Source organism: Stenella coeruleoalba (genome assembly GCF_951394435.1).
Source record: "Stenella coeruleoalba genome assembly, contig: scaffold_147, whole genome shotgun sequence".
In the NCBI taxonomy this organism is placed as follows: Eukaryota; Metazoa; Chordata; class Mammalia; order Artiodactyla; family Delphinidae; genus Stenella; species Stenella coeruleoalba.
The window spans coordinates 493,688-506,509 of NW_027646375.1; the positions used below are offsets into that span (position 1 = coordinate 493,688).

Genomic DNA, 12,822 nt, shown 5'->3' on the forward strand with positions numbered 1-12,822 from the left:
GGACTCAACACCGCATATTAAACACCTAAGAATGTACCTGACTAGTAAGTATCTTAAAACCTATGGATTGCTATGTCTCCGAAAGAGAATCAAGCATGTGTACAGGGGCATAAACGCAGCAGTGATAGGATTGGAGAGGTTCGGTGAGCAAATGAAGACCCTTTGAAGTCATATTGCATGGTACCCATTACACGGGTCTCAACTCTCCAGGTTTAAGGTATTCTTCCTTCAGCTAAAACATGCATGTGGAACCCAGAGTATGATCAACCATGTGAACGGGAGACGTGTTCAAATATGTCTCAGTTTTCCTCCCCTGTTACTCGGGTGCAACATTCCAGACGCTTTACTAACACTCTCCCGACTTAGAGGGTCAGTGTCTTTAACCTCCTGATTGGCCCAGTTTGCAATTTCTGCGGAAGATGAACAGGAATAGCGAGAACCAATGAGAGACTAGCTGGAGGTGTCTGGACAGGCAAATTTAACTCTCATTTCCCACCAGGAAGAGGAATTAACCAAAGGCTCAGCGTGCCGTGCCGGAACCAGATTACGGCCTGAAGCCATCCTGCGGTGTTGCGGCCAGCTCACAAGAAAGCGAGTTGAAGAAAGGAGCTCAGGGGCACTGTAATTCACAAAACTGCAGAGTTATAAATGACAGCTATCGTCCAAAAATAGACTGAAGTAAGGCTGCCAAGAGGACTTGAAAGCGGGGCAGAATTGCAGAAAACCGATTTCAGGAGGTAGACTGGAATTGCATTGAAAGTATAGGAAAAGAGGCAGAACGTCCACAATGATGCACTTGGCCAAAAAGGGCGTATGCGTTTTTTCCTGAATATATTCAGGAAAAAACGCATACGCCCTTTTTGGCCAACCAAGCAAGCTTGCAAAGGAAATCTGCACTACAATGAAGTCTCACTTCCCCCCGGTCAAAAGGGCCATCTGAAAAAAGTGTAAAATCCAGAAAGGCAGGACAGGCCATGGAGAACTGGGAGCCTTGTTATGCTGATGGGCGGTATGTAAATTGCCAACAACCACTCGGGAGAAGTGTATGGTGTTTCCTGAAACATCTAAAAAACAAAGCAACAGAACCTAGGGCACTGCCACTTATGGTCCTATAGCTTAGGGAAATTAAAATCAAAAAGACACAGCCACCCCAAAGTTTGGAACGGCTCTGTTTACAAGAACCTCGTTTACAGTAAAAGTTCAACATCGCAGAAAGTGAAAAATGGATAAAGAAGTTGTGGTATTTACTTACAAAGCAATATCACTCAGCAATGAAATCTATGTCATCAGGCCCTTAGCAGCACAATGAGTGGATTCAGGTATGATGATTCTAACTGAAATAAGTCACACAGAAAAAGAAACATCATAAGATATCAGTAATACACGGAATGTAAACTTGGCTACACAGGAACTGAATTACAGAACAGAACAGGGTCTCAAATTTAGAAAACCAACTTATGCTTGCTTAAGGGTAAAGGTGAGTTGGGGTGCTGCATAAAACCAGAGATTGAAATGAGCACAGATAAAGTTCCTTAAGTCAAATATGGAATAGACAAGAGCTACTCCTTGCTCAACGAAATGGACTCAACACCCCATATTAAACGCCTAAGAATGTACCTGACTAGTAAGTATCTTAAAACCTATGGATTGCTATGTCTCCGAAAGAGAATCAAGCGTGTGTACAGGGGCATAAACGCAGCAGTGATAGGATTGGAGAGGTTCGGTGAGCAAATGAAGACCCTTTGAAGTCATATTGCATGGTACCCATTACACGGGTCTTAACTCTCCAGGTTTAAGGTATTCTTCCTTCAGCTAAAACATGCATGTGGAACCCAAGTATGATCAACCATGTGAACGGGAGACGTGTTCAAATATGTCTCAGTTTTCCTCCCCTGGTACTCGGGTGCAACATTCCAGACGCTTTACTAACACTCTCCCCACTTGGAGAGTCAGCGCCTTTAACCTCCTGTTTGGCCCGGTTTGCAATTTCTGCGGAAGATGAACAGGAATAGCGAGAACCAATGAGAGACTAGCTGGAGGTGTCTGGACGGGCAAATTTAACTCTCATTTCCCACCAGGAAGAGGAAATAACCAAAGGCTCAGCATGCCGTGCCGGAACCAGATTAGGGCCTGAAGCCATCCTGCGGTGTTGCGGCCAGGTCACAAGAAAGCAAGTTGAAGAAAGGAGCTCAGGGGCACTGTAATTCACAAACCTGCAGAGTTATAAATGACAGCTATCGTCCAAAAATAGACTGAAGTAAGGCTGCCAAGAGGACTTGAAAGTGGGGCAGAATTGCAGGAAACCGATTTCAGGAGGTAGACTGGAATTGCATTGAAAGCATAGGAAAAGAGGCAGAACGTCCACAATGATGCACTTGGCCAAAAAGGGCGTATGCGTTTTTTCCTGAATATATTCAGGAAAAAACGCATACGCCCTTTTCGGCCAACCAAGCAAGCTTGCAAAGGAAATCTGCACTACAATGAAGTCTCACTTCCCCCCGGTCAAAAGGGCCATCTGAAAAAAGTGTAAAATCCAGAAAGGCAGGACAGGCCATGGAGAAATGGGAGCCTTGTTATGCTGATGGGCGGGATGTAAATTGCCAACAACCACTCGGGAGAAGTGTATGGTGTTTCCTGAAACATCTAAAAAACAAAGCAACAGAGCCTAGGGCACTTCCACTTATGGTCCTATAGCTTAGGGAAATTAAAATCAAAAAGACACAGCCACCCCAAAGTTTGGGACGCCTCCGTTTACAAGAACCTGGTTTACCGTACATGTTCAATATCACAGAAAGTGAAAAATGGATAAAGAACTTGTGGTACTTACGTACAATGCAGTATCACTCAGCAATGAAATCTATGTCATCAGGCACGTAGCAGCATAATGAGTGGATTCAGGTACGATGATTCTAACTGAAATAAGTCACACAGAAAAAGAAACATCATAAGATATCACTAATACACGGAATGTAAACTTGGCTACACAGGAACTGAATTACAGAACAGAACAGGGTCTCAAATTTAGAAAACCAACTTATGCTTGCTTAAGGGTAAAGGTGAGTTGGGGTGCTGCATAAAACCAGAGATTGAAATGAGCACAGATAAAGTTCCTTAAGCCAAATATGGAATAGACAAGAGCTACTCCTTGCTCAACGAAATGGACTCAACACCCCATATTAAACGCCTAAGAATGTACCTGACTAGTAAGTATCTTAAAACCTATGGATTGCTATGTCTCCAAAAGAGAATCAAGCGTGTGTACAGGGGCATAAACGCAGCAGTGATAGGATTGGAGAGGTTCGGTGAGCAAATGAAGACCCTTTGAAGTCATATTGCATGGGACCCATTCCACGGGTCTCAACTCTGCAGGTTTAAAGTATTCTTCCTTCAGCTAAAACATGCAGGTGGAACCCAGAGTATGATCAACCGTGTGAACGGGAGACGTGTTCAAATATGTCTCAGTTTTCCTCCGCTGGTACTCGGGTGCAACATTCCAGACGCCTTACTAACACTCTCCCCACTTGGAGAGTCAGCGCCTTTAACCTCCTGTTTGGCCCGGTTTGCAATTTCTGCGGAAGATGAACAGGAATAGCGAGAACCAATGAGAGGCTAGCTGGAGGTGTCTGGACGGGCAAATTTAACTCTCATTTCCCACCAGGATGAGGAAATAACCAAAGGCTCAGCGTGCCGTGCCGGAACCATATTAGGGCCTGAAGCCATCCTGCGGTGTTGCGGCCAGGTCACAAGAAAGCAAGTTGAAGAAAGGAGCTCAGGGGCACTGTAATTCACAAACCTGCAGAGTTATAAATGACAGCTATCGTCCAAAAATAGACTGAAGTAAGGCTGCCAAGAGGACTTGAAAGCGGGGCAGAATTGCAGAAAACCGATTTCAGGAGGTAGACTGGAATTGCATTGAAAGTATAGGAAAAGAGGCAGAACGTCCACAATGATGCACTTGGCCAAAAAGGGCGTATGCGTTTTTTCCTGAATATATTCAGGAAAAAACGCATACGCCCTTTTTGGCCAACCAAGCAAGCTTGCAAAGGAAATCTGCACTACAATGAAGTCTCACTTCCCCCCGGTCAAAAGGGCCATCTGAAAAAAGTGTAAAATCCAGAAAGGCAGGACAGGCCATGGAGAACTGGGAGCCTTGTTATGCTGATGGGCGGGATGTAAATTGCCAACAACCACTCGGGAGAAGTGTATGGTGTTTCCTGAAACATCTAAAAAACAAAGCAACAGAGCCTAGGGCACTTCCACTTATGGTCCTATAGCTTAGGGAAATTAAAATCAAAAAGACACAGCCACCCCAAAGTTTGGGACGCCTCTGTTTACAAGAACCTCGTTTACAGTACAAGTTCAATATCACAGAAAGTGAAAAATGGATAAAGAACTTGTGGTACTTACGTACAATGCAGTATCACTCATCAATGAAATCTATGTCATCAGGCCCGTAGCAGCACAATGAGTAGATTCAGGTACGATGAGTCTAACTGAAGTAAGTCACACAGAAAAAGAAATATCATAAGATATCACTAATACACGGAATGTAAACTTGGCTACACAGGAACTGAATTCCAAAACAGAACAGGTTCTCAAATTTAGAAAACCAACTTATGCTTGCTTAAGGGGAAAGGTGAGTTGGGGTGCTGCATAAAACCAGAGATTGAAATGAGCACAGATAAAGGTCCTTAAGCCAAATACGGAATAGACAAGAGCTACTCCTTGCTCAACGAAATGGACTCAACACCGCATATTAAACGCCTAAGAATGTACCTGACTAGTAAGTATCTTAAAACCTATGGATTGCTATGTCTCCAAAAGAGAATCAAGCGTGTGTACAGGGGCATAAAAACAGCAGTGATAGGATTGGAGAGGTTCGGTGAGCAAATGAAGACCCTTTGAAGTCATATTGCATGGTACCCATTCCATGGGATTCAACTACCCAGTTTTAAGGTATTCTTCCTTCAGCTAAAACATGCATGTAGAACCTAGAGTATGATCAACCATGTGATCAGGAGACGTGTTCAAATATGTCTCAGTTTTCATACCCTGGTACTCGGGTGCAACATTCCAGACGCTTTACTAACACTCTCCCCACTTGGAGAGTCAGCGCCTTTAACCTCCTGTTTGGCCCAGTTTGCAATTTCTGCGCAAGATGAACAGGAATAGGGAGAACCAATGAGAGACTAGCTGGAGGTGTCTGGACGGGCAAATTTAACTCTCATTTCCCACCAGGAAGAGGAAATAACCAAAGGCTCAGCGTGCCGTGCCGGTAGCAGATTAGGGCCTGAAGCCATCCTGCGGTGTTGCGGACAGCTCACAAGAAAGCGAGTTGAAGAAAGGAGCTCAGGGGCACTGTAATTCACAAACCTGCAGAGTTATAAATGACAGCTATCGTCCAAAAATATACTGAGGTAAGGCTGCCAAGAGGACTTGAAAGCGGGGCAGAATTGCAGGAAACCGATTTCAGGAGGTAGACTGGAATTGCATTGAAAGCATAGGAAAAGAGGCAGAACGTCCACAATGATGCACTTGGCCAAAAAGGGCGTATGCGTTTTTTCCTGAATATATTCAGGAAAAAACGCATACGCCCTTTTTGGCCAACCAAGCAAGCTTGCAAAGGAAATCTGCACTACAATGAAGTCTCACTTCCCCCCGGTCAAAAGGGCCATCTGAAAAAAGTGTAAAATCCAGAAAGGCAGGACAGGCCATGGAGAACTGGGAGCCTTGTTATGCTGATGGGCGGGATGTAAATTGCCAACAGACACTCCGGAGAAGTGTATGGTGTTTCCTGAAACATCTAAAAAACAAAGCAACAGAGCCTAGGGCACTGCCACTTATGGTCCTATAGCTTAAGGAAATTAAAATCAAAAAGACACAGCCACCCCAAAGTTTGGGACGCCTCTGTTTACAAGAACCTCGTTTACTGTACAAGTTCAATATCACAGAAAGTGAAAAATGGATAAAGAACTTGTGGTACTTACGTACAATGCAGTATCACTCAGCAATGAAATCTATGTCATCAGGCCCGTAGCAGCATAATGAGTGGATTCAGGTACGATGATTCTAACTGAAATAAGTCACACAGAAAAAGAAACATCATAAGATATCACTAATACACAGAATGTAAACTTGGCTACACAGGAACTGAATTCCAAAACAGAACAGGGTCTCAAATTTAGAAAAGCAACTTATGCTTGCTTAAGGGGAAAGGTGAGTTGGGGTGCTGCATAAAAGCAGAGATTGAAATGAGCACAGATAAAGTTCCTTAAGCCAAATATGGAATAGACAAGAGCTACTCCTTGCTCAACGAAATGGACTCAACACCCCATATTAAACGCCTAAGAATGTACCTGACTAGTAAGTATCTTAAAACCTATGGATTGCTATGTCTCCAAAAGAGAATCAAGCGTGTGTACAGGGGCATAAACGCAGCAGTGATAGGATTGGAGAGGTTCGGTGAGCAAATGAAGACCCTTTGAAGTCATATTGCATGGGACCCATTCCACGGGTCTCAACTCTCCAGGTTTAAGGTATTCTTCCTTCAGCTAAAACATGCATGTGGAACCCAAGTATGATCAACCATGTGAACGGGAGACGTGTTCAAATATGTCTCAGTTTTCCTCCCCTGGTACTCGGGTGCAACATTCCAGACGCTTTATTAACACTCTCCCCACTTGGAGAGTCAGCGCCTTTAACCTCCTGTTTGGCTCAGTTTGCAATTTCTGTGGAAGATGAACAGGAATAGCGAGAACCAATGAGAGGCTAGCTGGAGGTGTCTGGACGGGCAAATTTAACTCTCATTTCCCACCAGGAAGAGGAAATAACCAAAGGCTCAGTGTGCCGTGCCGGAACCAGATTAGGGCCTGAAGCCATCCTGCGGTGTTGCGGCCAGCTCAAAAGAAACCGAGTTGAAGAAAGGAGCTCAGGGGCACTGTAATTCACAAACCTGCAGAGTCATAAATGACAGCTATCGTCCAAAAATAGACTGAAGTAAGGTTGCCAAGAGGACTTGAAAGCGGGGCAGAATTGCAGGAAACCGATTTCAGGAGGTAGACTGGAATTGCATTGAAAGCATAGGAAAAGAGGCAGAACGTCCACAATGATGCACTTGGCCAAAAAGGGCGTATGCGTTTTTTCCTGAATATATTCAGGAAAAAACGCATACGCCCTTTTTGGCCAACCAAGCAAGCTTGCAAAGGAAATCTGCACTACAATGAAGTCTCACTTCCCCCCGGTCAAAAGGGCCATCTGAAAAAAGTGTAAAATCCAGAAAGGCAGGACAGGCCATGGAGAACTGGGAGCCTTGTTATGCTGATGGGCGGGATGTAAATTGCCAACAACCACTCGGGAGAAGTGTATGGTGTTTCCTGAAACATCTAAAAAACAAAGCAACAGAACCTAGGGCACTTCCACTTATGGTCCTATAGCTTAGGGAAATTAAAATCAAAAAGACACAGCCACCCCAAAGTTTGGGACGCCTCTGTTTACAAGAACCTCATTTACAGTACAAGTTCAACATCGCAGAAAGTGAAAAATGGATAAAGAACTTGTGGTATTTACTTACAATGCAGTATCACTCAGCAATGAAATCTGTGTCATCAGGCCCTTAGCAGCACAATGAGTGGATTCAGGTATGATGATTCTAACTGAAATAAGTCACACAGAAAAAGAAACATCATAAGATATCAGTAATACACGGAATGTAAACTTGGCTACACAGGAACTGAATTACAGAACAGAACAGGGTCTCAAATTTAGAAAACCAACTTATGCTTGCTTAAGGGTAAAGGTGAGTTGGGGTGCTGCATAAAACCAGAGATTGAAATGAGCACAGATAAAGTTCCTTAAGCCAAATATGGAATAGACAAGAGCTACTCCTTGCTCAACGAAATGGACTCAACACCGCATATTAAACGCCTAAGAATGTACCTGACTTGTAAGTATCTTAAAACCTATGGATTGCTATGTCTCCGAAAGAGAATCAAGCATTTGTACAGGGGCATAAACGCAGCAGTGATAGGATTGGAGAGGTTCAGTGAGCAAATGAAGACCCATTGAAGTCATATTGCATGGTACCCATTCCACGGGTTTCAACTACCCAGGTTTAAGGTATTCTTCCTTCAGCTAAAACATGCATGTGGAACCTAGAGTATGATCAACCATGTGATCGGGAGACGTGTTCAAATATGTCTCAGTTTTCGTACCCTGGTACTCGGGTGCAACATTCCAGACGCTTTACTAACACTCTCCCCACTTGGAGAGTCAGCGCCTTTAACCTCCTGTTTGGCCCAGTTTGCAATTTCTGCGCAAGATGAACAGGAATAGCGAGAACCAATGAGAGACTAGCTGGAGGTGTCTGGACGGGCAAATTTAACTCTCATTTCCCACCAGGAAGAGGAATTAACCAAAGGCTCAGCATGCCATGCCAGGACCAGATTAGGGCCTGAAGCCATCCTGCGGTGTTGCGGCCAGCTCACAAGAAAGCGAGTTGAAGAAAGGAGCTCAGGGGCACTGTAATTCACAAACCTGCAGAGTTATAAATGACAGCTATAGTCCAAAAATACACTGAGGTAAGGCTGCCAAGAGGACTTGAAAGCGGGGCAGAATTGCAGGAAACCGATTTCAGGAGGTAGACTGGAATTGCATTGAAAACATAGGAAAAGAGGCAGAACGTCCACAATGATGCACTTGGCCAAAAAGGGCGTATGCGTTTTTTCCTGAATATATTCAGGAAAAAACGCATACGCCCTTTTTGGCCAACCAAGCAAGCTTGCAAAGGAAATCTGCACTACAATGAAGTCTCACTTCCCCCTGGTCAAAAGGGCCATCTGAAAAAAGTGTAAAATCCAGAAAGGCAGGACAGGCCATGGAGAACTGGGAGCCTTGTTATGCTGATGGGCGGGATGTAAATTGCCAACAACCACTCGGGAGAAGTGTATGGTGTTTCCTGAAACATCTAAAAAACAAAGCAACAGAGCCTAGGGCACTTCCACTTATGGTCCTATAGCTTAGGGAAATTAAAATCAAAAAGACACAGCCACCCCAAATTTTCGAACGGCTCTGTTTACAAGAACCTCGTTTACAGTACAAGTTCAACATCGCAGAAAGTGAAAAATGGATAAAGAACTTGTGGTATTTACTTACAATGCAGTATCACTCAGCAATGAAATCTGTGTCATCAGGCCCTTAGCAGCACAATGAGTGGATTCAGGTATGATGATTCTAACTGAAATAAGTCACACAGAAAAAGAAACATCATAAGATATCAGTAATACACGGAATGGAAACTTGGCTACACAGGAACTGAATTACAGAACAGAACAGGGTCTCAAATTTAGAAAACCAACTTATGCTTGCTTAAGGGTAAAGGTGAGTTGGGGTGCTGCATAAAACCAGAGATTGAAATGAGCACAGATAAAGTTCCTTAAGCCAAATATGGAATAGACAAGAGCTACTCCTTGCTCAACGAAATGGACTCAACACCGCATATTAAACGCCTAAGAATGTACCTGACTTGTAAGTATCTTAAAACCTATCGATTGCTATGTCTCCGAAAGAGAATCAAGCATTTGTACAGGGGCATAAACGCAGCAGTGATAGGATTGGAGAGGTTCAGTGAGCAAATGAAGACCCTTTGAAGTCATATTGCATGGTACCCATTCCACTGGTTTCAACTACCCAGGTTTAAGGTATTCTTCCTTCAGCTAAAACATGCATGTGGAACCTAGAGTATGATCAACCATGTGATCGGGAGACGTGTTCAAATATGTCTCAGTTTTCGTACCCTGGTACTCGGGTGCAACATTCCAGACGCTTTACTAACACTCTCCCGACTTGGAGAGTCAGTCCCTTTAACCTCCTGTTTGGTCCAGTTTGCAATTTCTGCGGAAGATGAACAGGAATAGCGAGAACCAATGGAGACTAGCTGGAGGTGTCTGGACGGGCAAATTTAACTCTCATTTCCTACCAGGAAGAGGAATTAACCAAAGGCTCAGCGTGCCATGCCAGAACCAGATTAGGGCCTGAAGCCATCCTGCGGTGTTGCGGCCAGCTCAAAAGAAGGCGAGTTGAAGAAAGGAGCTCAGGGGCACTGTAATTCACAAACCTGCAGAGTTATAAATGACAGCTATCGTCCAAAAATAGACTGAAGTAAGGCTGCCAAGAGGACTTGAAAGTGGGGCAGAATTGCAGGAAACCGATTTCAGGAGGTAGACTGGAATTGCATTGAAAGCATAGGAAAAGAGGCAGAACGTCCACAATGATGCACTTGGCCAAAAAGGGCGTATGCGTTTTTTCCTGAATATATTCAGGAAAAAACGCATATGCCGTTTTTGGCCAACCAAGCAAGCTTGCAAAGGAAATCTGCACTACAATGAAGTCTCACTTCCCCCTGGTCAAAAGGGCCATCTGAAAAAAGTGTAAAATCCAGAAAGGCAGGACAGGCCATGGAGAACTGGGAGCCTTGTTATGCTGATGGGCGGGATGTAAATTGCCAACAACCACTCGGGAGAAGTGTATGGTGTTTCCTGAAACATCTAAAAAACAAAGCAACAGAACCTAGGGCACTTCCACTTATGGTCCTATAGCTTAGGGAAATTAAAATCAAAAAGACACAGCCACCCCAAAGTTTGGGACGCCTCTGTTTACAAGAACCTCGTTTACAGTACAAGTTCAACATCGCAGAAAGTGAAAAATGGATAAAGAAGTTGTGGTATTTACTTACAAAGCAATATCACTCAGCAATGAAATCTGTGTCATCAGGCCCTTAGCAGCACAATGAGTGGATTCAGGTATGATGATTCTAACTGAAATAAGTCACACAGAAAAAGAAACATCATAAGATATCAGTAATACACGGAATGTAAACTTGGCTACACAGGAACTGAATTACAGAACAGAACAGGGTCTCAAATTTAGAAAACCAACTTATGCTTGCTTAAGGGGAAAGGTGAGTTGGGGTGCTGCATAAAACCAGAGATTGAAATGAGCACAGATAAAGTTCCTTAAGCCAAATATGGAATAGACAAGAGCTACTCCTTGCTCAACGAAATGGACTCAACACCGCATATTAAACGCCTAAGAATGTACCTGACTTGTAAGTATCTTAAAACCTATGGATTGCTATGTCTCCGAAAGAGAATCAAGCATTTGTACAGGGGCATAAACGCAGCAGTGATAGGATTGGAGTGGTTCAGTGAGCAAATGAAGACCCTTTGAAGTCATATTGCATGGTACCCATTCCAAGGGTTTCAACTACCCAGGTTTAAGGTATTCTTCCTTCAGCTAAAACATGCATGTGGAACCTAGAGTATGATCAACCATGTGATCGGGAGACGTGTTCAAATATGTCTCAGTTTTCGTACCCTGGTACTCGGGTGCAACATTCCAGACGCTTTACTAACACTCTCCCTACTTGGTCAGTCAGTGCCTTTAACCTCCTGTTTGCCCCAGTTTGCAATTTCTGCGGAAGATGAACAGGAATAGCGAGAACCAATGAGAGACTAGCTGGAGGTGTCTGGACGGGCAAATTTAACTCTCATTTCCCACCAGGAAGAGGAATTAACCAAAGGCTCAGCGTGCCGTGCCGGAACCAGATTAGGGCCTGAAGCCATCCTGCGGTGTTGCGGCCAGCTCACAAGAAAGCGAGTTGAAGAAAGGAGCTCAGGGGCACTGTAATTCACAAACCTGCAGAGTTATAAATGACAGCTATCGTCCAAAAATAGACTGAAGTAAGGCTGCCAAGAGGAGTTGAAAGCGGGGCAGAATTGCAGGAAACCGATTTCAGGAGGTAGACTGGAATTGCATTGAAAGCATAGGAAAAGAGGCCGAACGTCCACAATGATGCACTTGGCCAAAAAGGGTGTATGCGTTTTTTACTGAATATATTCAGGAAAAAACGCATACGCCCTTTTTGGCCAACCAAGCAAGCTTGCAAAGGAAATCTGCACTACAATGAAGTCTCACTTCCCCCTGGTCAAAAGGGCCATCTGAAAAAAGTGTAAAATCCAGAAAGGCAGGACAGGCCATGGAGAACTGGGAGCCTTGTTATGCTGATGGGCGGGATGTAAATTGCCAACGACCACTTGGGGGAAGTGTATGGTGTTTCCTGAAACATCTAAAAAACAAAGCAACAGAGCCTAGGGCACTTCCACTTATGGTCCTATAGCTTAGGGAAATTAAAATCAAAAAGACACAGCCACCCCAAAGTTTGGGACGCCTCTGTTTACAAGAACCTCGTTTACAGTACAAGTTCAACATTGCAGAAAGTGAAAAATGGATAAAGAAGTTGTGGTATTTACTTACAAAGCAATATCACTCAGCAATGAAATCTGTGTCATCAGGCCCTTAGCAGCACAATGAGTGGATTCAGGTATGATGATTCTCACTGAAATAAGTCACACAGAAAAAGAAACATCATAAGATATCAGTAATACACGGAATGTAAACTTGGCTACACAGGAACTGAATTACAGAACAGAACAGGGTCTCAAATTTAGAAAACCAACTTATGCTTGCTTAAGGGGAAAGGTGAGTTGGGGTGCTGCATAAAACCAGAGATTGAAATGAGCACAGATAAATTTCCTTAAGCCAAATATGGAATAGACAAGAGCTACTCCTTGCTCAACGAAATGGACTCAACACCCCATATTAAACGCCTAAGAATGTACCTGACTTGTAAGTATCTTAAAACCTATGGATTGCTATGTCTCCGAAAGAGAATCAAGCATGTGTACAGGGGCATAAACGCAGCAGTGATAGGATTGGAGAGGTTCGGTGAGCAAATGAAGACCCTTTGAAGTCATATTGCATGGTACC

The 12,822-nt window shown here is 43.8% G+C and overlaps 1 long non-coding RNA gene across 9 annotated transcripts in view; it reads right to left on the minus strand.

The window, feature by feature from the left end:
- LOC307181145 overlaps window positions 1-12,822 on the minus strand; it is a 730,603-nt gene that overhangs the window by 388,310 nt on the left and 329,471 nt on the right. The window contains exon 4 of one of the 9 annotated variants that reach the window (XR_013826014.1): window positions 4,408-4,493. The exons of the other annotated variants lie outside the window; for them this stretch is intronic. This is a non-coding gene — a long non-coding RNA (uncharacterized lncRNA). The remainder of the gene's footprint in view (window positions 1-4,407; window positions 4,494-12,822) is intronic. 9 annotated transcript variants of the gene reach the window in all.